The sequence below is a fragment of the Corvus cornix genome, chromosome 9 (assembly GCF_000738735.6).
Source record: "Corvus cornix cornix isolate S_Up_H32 chromosome 9, ASM73873v5, whole genome shotgun sequence".
NCBI classification, from domain to species: domain Eukaryota; kingdom Metazoa; phylum Chordata; class Aves; order Passeriformes; family Corvidae; genus Corvus; species Corvus cornix.
The window spans coordinates 25,361,322-25,368,342 of NC_046339.1; positions in this window are offsets into that span (position 1 = coordinate 25,361,322).

Here is a 7,021-nt window from a genome sequence, read left to right on the forward strand (position 1 = left end):
TGCACAGATTTGCAGATGAACAGAGTTTGAGAACACTGGACTTGCTAAGGCAGAAACATCTGTCCAGGTACTTGGTTTGGCCTGTCCTTTAGAAAGGCGTGTCGCTGGGGGAGAAGAGCAGCTCTCTGCCAAGCTTCCAGCAGAAAAAAAAAATACATTCCTATTCCTATGCTAAAAACGGACTGCCTACCCACTTGGGGTTCCAAAGACAGTCTGATGGAATGATGGCAAATACCAGGCTTTGTGCAAGTGAACAGTGTTCAAAAGAAGGCTCTGTAAAGAGCTTTCTGAAGCCTCTGTGGATGAGAGACTTCTCAGGTGAACAGCTTAGACATGGAGTGGAGGAGAAGTGGGACAAGTGAGACACTACACAGTACTTGTCTCTGTGGCCAGAGCAGGTGTGCCTTGGGATGGTAGAAGTGGTAACAGCAGCTGTGGGAGCTTGGAGCAGATGTGAGTATCTGAAAATAGAATTTAACAAAAAAGTCTAGAGCTTCTGATGGTTTTATTTACTTTCTGTCACAAAGCCTCTAAGATGATATCTGCTGGTTTTACTGCCCATGTCTTGAACCGAATGAAAGCAGAACTGAACACAAGCTGCTACTTTCTCTGACATTCCTGAGCCTGAGACCCTCTTGCCAATCCAGGCACACTGCTCTGCCCTCTCTGCTGTTGTCCAGTTAAGTTGGTACAGGCAGTATGAGCAAAAGATATGAACTGAAGGGTATGAACTGTCAAAAAATGAACTGATTTCCCGCAGATGTATTATCCATCAATAACCTTCCGGCATCCTTTATTTTCTTAAAAATAGCTGGAGTCTTTTTGTATTTATTTCCATGGAGACCCAGCTGTCAAAAATGGTTGAAGTTCCCAGCTACAGGATGTCACGTTGCAGAACACAGTAAGTTTTAAACCCCCCATTTCCTGCCTGCACCTGTTGCACGTAACACCAGTTTCCTTGTCCTCTCAGTGTACAACCACCACAGGACACTGTTAAACCTTTTCCTAAGATGCTGTGGGGAGACACATTTCCTTCCTGGTAAAGGCAAGGTCTTAGAGAAAATGTCTCAAGGAAGAGGAAAAACAGAAGGAAAACCAAATTAAGGTGAGTTACTCACTCCAAAATAGCAAGGGGATAATTCTGATGTTAGAAATTATGTTGCTTAAGCCTGTAATCTACTGGGACCAAGCACCCTTTCCCTGTACAGCTTAGTCACTATCCTCCCACTTGTTTTTAAAATGAAAGGTTTGCTAAAATTTTACAGTGTTTTCCTGTTGTCCTTGTGATAATACAAAAGTAGTCCATGTGATTGAAGGGACGTGTTGTCCAGAAATGAACTGATTCACCCACAGACCAAGCTCCTTATTTTTATAACACTGTGAAGGCTCAGATATTTATGTGTGAACAAAAAACTGTGGGTGTCGGGACTAACTGACCAAGGTGACACAGGGCAGTTCCCAGAGATCTCCTAACCAGTATCAGCAGTTGGACTGGAAATAGAAAATACACAGATATTTAGTTTTTATTTCCGTAATCTCTGCCTGAGAGAATGTCTCGGTTTTGGAGACAAATTTCAGGAGAAAAAGCCCTGGAATGAGCATTTCCTCTAAAGAGAAAGGGCTTCAATAACTCCGTTTTCTTCTGCCAATAAGAGAAATGGATACCAGGGGTGAAAGAAAAAAAAAAGTAAAACTGTTTATTAACAAAGCAAGATACCCACAAGGCCCAGGAAAAAGAGAAAACTGAACCTTACACCCACCCCCACCTCGCCGCGTGGCCGAGAGGCAAAGACGGCGGCTGCCCTTCTCCGTCTCTGGGAGGGGGGAGAAAAGAGTTCACAGCAGCTGGGAACCTGTTGGGTTTCTGGCGCGGGTCTCCTCCTCGCAGCAGGCGAAGGTGGTGGAGTTGAATGTCCTTTTCTCTTGTTGGTTCAGCTCCTCCGAGGTCTCGAGTTCGGGGCGGTCCCACCGGTTCCCCGGACGGGCCGAAAAGAAAAACAAGCCAAGCCGAAACATTTCACGGAAAAAAACCTCAAAAAAGCTGCTGAGAGGATTCCCGGTACAGCCTCCAGGCTAGGGGAAGGGAAGGGGAAAAAGACTTCTTGCTTCAAGCTAGCAAAAACCAATGCAACAAGAGGAACAGTGCAGCATCCCGCTCCACGCTGTCCCGAGCGCCGGAGGGACAGAGTTTGAACAGAGCCCGCGCCCGGGGCTCCCAGGCCCCGGCCCCGGGTTCATCTTAAAGCTACAACAGCCTTTCTGGGCATAAAGCAGATAATTGTGGAATAGAGTATCATCATAAAATCGCCCCAAGACAGAGAAATCGACACTGTCCCCTGTGGGACATTTGCCAACGAGACTCCGTCCCTGCCGTCACTAGTGACGGCCCTTGCTGGTAACACAGAGCAGAGGCGCAGCCGGTGGGCTGGGCTTGGGGAAGGCACGGGTGCTGCAAAGCCTCTCGATCATCGGCTGCATCAGCTGCATCTGTGCGGTGCTCGTGTTGCTGCGGCTGAAGTATTTAGTGACGGGGTCAATGGCTTTGCCTGCTCTCTGTGCCCAGCTGGCCCTGTCTCACACACTGGTCACACCTGCCAGCAAAGGGTTGCTGCAGTCCCCGGGGCATTCCTGCAAGGCCTACGGAAGGACTCGTTATGCAAGTGCTACAGAATAATCCAAATACTCCTTTCAATGTGCCAGATCTCCCTCGAGCAGGAAAGGTGTTAGCTGCAGAGGTACAAGATGTTCTTTCTAAATATATATATATATATATAAGCAAACATCAAGTTATTATTCACATGAATATGAAAAAGATCCTCCTAACTCCACAGTGTGTGCATGGTGTTGTTTCAAATGAAGCTTCTAATAAGTATTTTAAGATTGCATTTATGTTAAACTACTGAAGTTTCTCAGAAATTCTTTCAGAGTTGAATCCCAGGTTGACAGAAGAGAGACTTCTTTTTGCCTACTGTAATTTGCTATATTTTTTTCTGCATTATTTTATTATGCATCATCACAAAGCATTATCTCATTATACATCACCAAATTTCCCTGAACTTCTGTTCTCAGTTCATTACCATTATTCTGTTCCATTAATTTTATTTGCAGATAATCTTTGCTCTAGCTCCCAAATCAGCTAAGCTAAAGGATACTTCAGTGTATCCTTTTAGATCAAAACTAATTGACATTCTTCTGCAGCTATCAGAAAACTGATCAGAACTGTTTTACCAGTATTGCAGAAGCTATCACGAAGACCAGACCAGACACAGGTCTGCTGAATGTGGGGCTTGGACTGGAGAATTTCCAGAAGCCCATCCAGACTCAGCTATTCCATACTTCTGTGTGGTTCTATTTAACTGAGACCATTCTGTGCCAGGGACAATAATCTGCTACATATTATAGTTATTATTAATGCTTTACTGCATTTTTTCCCAAGGGCTGGTCTAAATTACACAGAAAATAAATTAGTCTCTCTTATCATGAAGTATTAGATTATATCATAACTAACTGAGATGGCACAGAACAGGGTAGTAAATGTTGGGCTCCAGAGAGAATGCATGGGTGGAAATGGATGAAGGTGTCCAGCAAAATGCAGAAAGGTTGCAGAAAAGCAACCAACAAATGGAATGAGAGAGAATCCAGCAGAAGGGAGGTGGGTAAAAGCTCTCTCTCATAGAAACAGGTCAGACAAGGGAAGAAAGTAAAGGCAGCAAAGAGACTGGAAAATAAAGAGACCTTTGCAACAGAAAGGATGGAGAGTTAGCACAGAATTTGTCTGTTCCATATTTCACAGTAATTTGTATTTTGACATTATAGCTTGAAGTACAAAGAAAATGACCGGGTGTGGGACGTGTTCCCTCTTTTCAAAGGTAAACTGAATATCCAAAACAAAGCTGAATTCGAAAATGGTGCTTTGAACATAACTTTGGGACGGACAAATGCTGGTGATCAGCATCTTCCTGGAAAATGAACATTTCTGGTTCCCAGTCAGGAAGCAGTGAAGGAAGAAAGCGAATCTGAGCACCAAGCTTCAGGGAAACATCCCACTGGAAACTGCTCCACTCACCTTGGAGCAGGGATCCGTTCTGTCACCCAAATGTCAGTCACAACACAGCCAGCTCAGAATCTGAACTTGGCAGGAGGGGGCCCTGATGGGACCCTGTAACCCATTCACCACACCAGCAAAGAGTAAACTACAAAATCCCTCACCATGTTTTCAAGTGGCCTTATAAATTTCCAGCGTGAGGGATTCTTGTCTGCCTCAAGCAGCCTGCTTTGAGCTTCACCAGCTTTTACCAGCCCTTCCTCATCTCTAGTGGCCATTTTTTGGGTAAACTTTAGGCCCTTTCAGTGTAACCCTGTCCCACATGAACAAGCAGACCAGGGCATTGTCTTAACTTCCTGACATGCATATTTACATGGTGCTGTCATGCTTCCCATAAGTCTTCTCCTTGTTAGGGTAAACAATTCCAACTGCCCAAGTCTTTCTTCTGGATCAAATCTCCTGTATACATTTGTCATTCCTGCTGGCCTACTTTGACATTCTCAATTCTTCCTGAAATGTGGTGGCTAAAGCTGGACACATCTCCACCAGGAGCCCTGCTTTTCCCTCCATGGATGTGCAGTGCAACATTCATTGGAGACACAGTTTTTGCTTCTTCACTGCAGAAGGTGCTTTCTGAAAAGCAGGCTAATTTGTTGGTAGTCTGAAATTTTTAGTCCTGAATTAGAGTGTTTAACAAATTGCCAGATTTTGATGCTGCTGGTGGCAGAAAAGTGCTTCAAGTGAAGAAGCCACCTTCAGGCTGAACGAGCTGTTTCATCACGTGTTCTTACAGTTCTTGTGGATATAAAAGGAGAGCAGGATGACAGATGATGACATGGAGCAGGGATGTGCTATTGGAAAGACTGACAGAAACCTCAGATATATTTAAGAATATTGTATTGGAGTGGAAAAAACATTGTTTGCAGGTACTGTAAAGAAAATCAGGATGTCCTGCCTACTAAAGAAATCTCAGATTACAGAAAGGCAGACATCTGTTAACACAGTGTGATTTTCATAAATTCAAACATATACAGATGACAATTGAAGTCCTTCCCTTGGAACATTCTAGCAGCTGCTGTAAACAGTAAAACGTGCAATGTTTGAAGTAATTTCTTTATCTGATGCTTGAGGACACTTTTTTTTTAATGTCATTTCTACTTACACTGATCCTTTCAGCAGGCAGGCCCTGCTAAAAGAAATAGGGGACAATTATTTTCCCTCCCAGTTTTAGTGAGAAAAGCCTGCTCCCAAAGATGAGCTGAAGGATTTTTTTTTTTTAGAGGGGCCAAAAACCAGGGGGGTGGCAGTTCAAAGGCAGTGAGGCAGTTTGGGGCTGATTGTATATTAAAGCCAAGGTAAAAGCCTCAGGAAAGGAATTACTGAGTCCAATCCCTGTATTTCTGAATCTTTGCCTTTCCCTTTTTCTCATGCTTCATTTGCTTTCCTCTTTCTCTGCAAAGGATTAAGATGTAGAGAAGATTTGACACGATGAATTTCTCTCAGCACTGCCCTTCCGGAGTTCAGTAACTATAGCTGTAGAATTAGGACTTCACCTTACAGTTACAGGTTTTTAAACCTGTTTAAATTTTAGGTTTTTAAACAACTAATTTGATTTTGTATAGGTAGAATGAAATAAGCTGTGTGCTTACACTTGGCCAAATTAGCTTTACGGAGAATGCACATAACCTTGTGCATTGTATACTTTGTAAGACAGAGCTGTGCATCAACTATTATTAACTCAACCAGCAGCGCACTCTCCTCCAGTCTAATAATCTAGTGAATCATCTGTTTCACACTGTTAAAATTTCATAATTGCATCTTCATTCATTTACTCAAAAGAGAAACAAAGCAATTTAGGCAGTCCAAGACAAAAAGCGTTACGAGTCCTGCCCAGTTTCAAATTAAGTTACACTAATGTGGTTACCTAACACATTACTTAGGAAGTCAGGCAGTTGAAAGTAGAGCAATGGAGCGAGTTGTTACGGATTTTTACATTTGCCAGAGAACATGTGGCTCCTTTGTGAGGCTGGGCAGGAGGTGGGAGTGCAGGGAAGGCTGCACAGAACCTTCTGCCATGTTCCAAATTAAGTAGTTTTTCCTAGAAAGCCTCAAGCCCCATTTCATTTCACCACCACCCTCCTTGAAGGCTGAGCTGGGGCTGCTAAGCCTCGAGAGGGGCCCTCAGCCCTGGCTGTCCCTGGCTGCAGGGAGGGCTCAGGGCAGGCCCAGGCTCTGCTCCGGGGCCCAGCAGCGGCACCAGAGCCACGGGCAGGGCCTGAGCCCGGCAATTGCCCTGCACAGGAGGCAGAACTGCTGCCCTGGGCAGGGCCCGGGCTGGAACAGAGCCCAGAGAGGGGCTGGAGCCTCCTCCCTGGGATATTCCAGAATCCTGTGCCCTGTGCTCTGGAATGGCCCTGCTGGAGTAGGGAGTGGCACCTGATGAGCCACTGTGGGCCCTGCCAGCCTGACCCATCCCGTTATTCCGCGATTCCCGGCAAGCGACGATGGAAGCAGCGGTGTCTTGTGGGGGGGGGGGGGGGGGGGGGGGGGGAAGAGCACAAAGACCACTCAACAAATGGCACTGCAGGTGTGTCGTATTTGCGTAGTGTAGTACAACGCTGCCTCTGCTCTCTGTGGAGCCCTTAATAAATGCTTAATGTTCACTCACGGTTACACGGTAACAATGGCAGGCAGAGGTGTGGCAGTGGCTGCCGAGGCCGGACAGTCCCGGTGCTACGCGAGCACCGGCCCTTCTCTTCACCAAAGCCCCGCCAGTGTCACTGGCATGACCCAGTGCTGCGGGCCCTGCGGGGACACCGGGCTGCGAGCGCTGTGCCCGCGGCGAGCTCGGGCTCTGCCATGCGGAGCCCTCAGCCCGGCCCGGCCCGGCCCCGCCCCCCACGGGCGGCTGCGCGCATGCGCTGCTGCGAGATGGCCGGAGCCTCAACATGGCGGCTTGGCCACTCTCAAGATGGC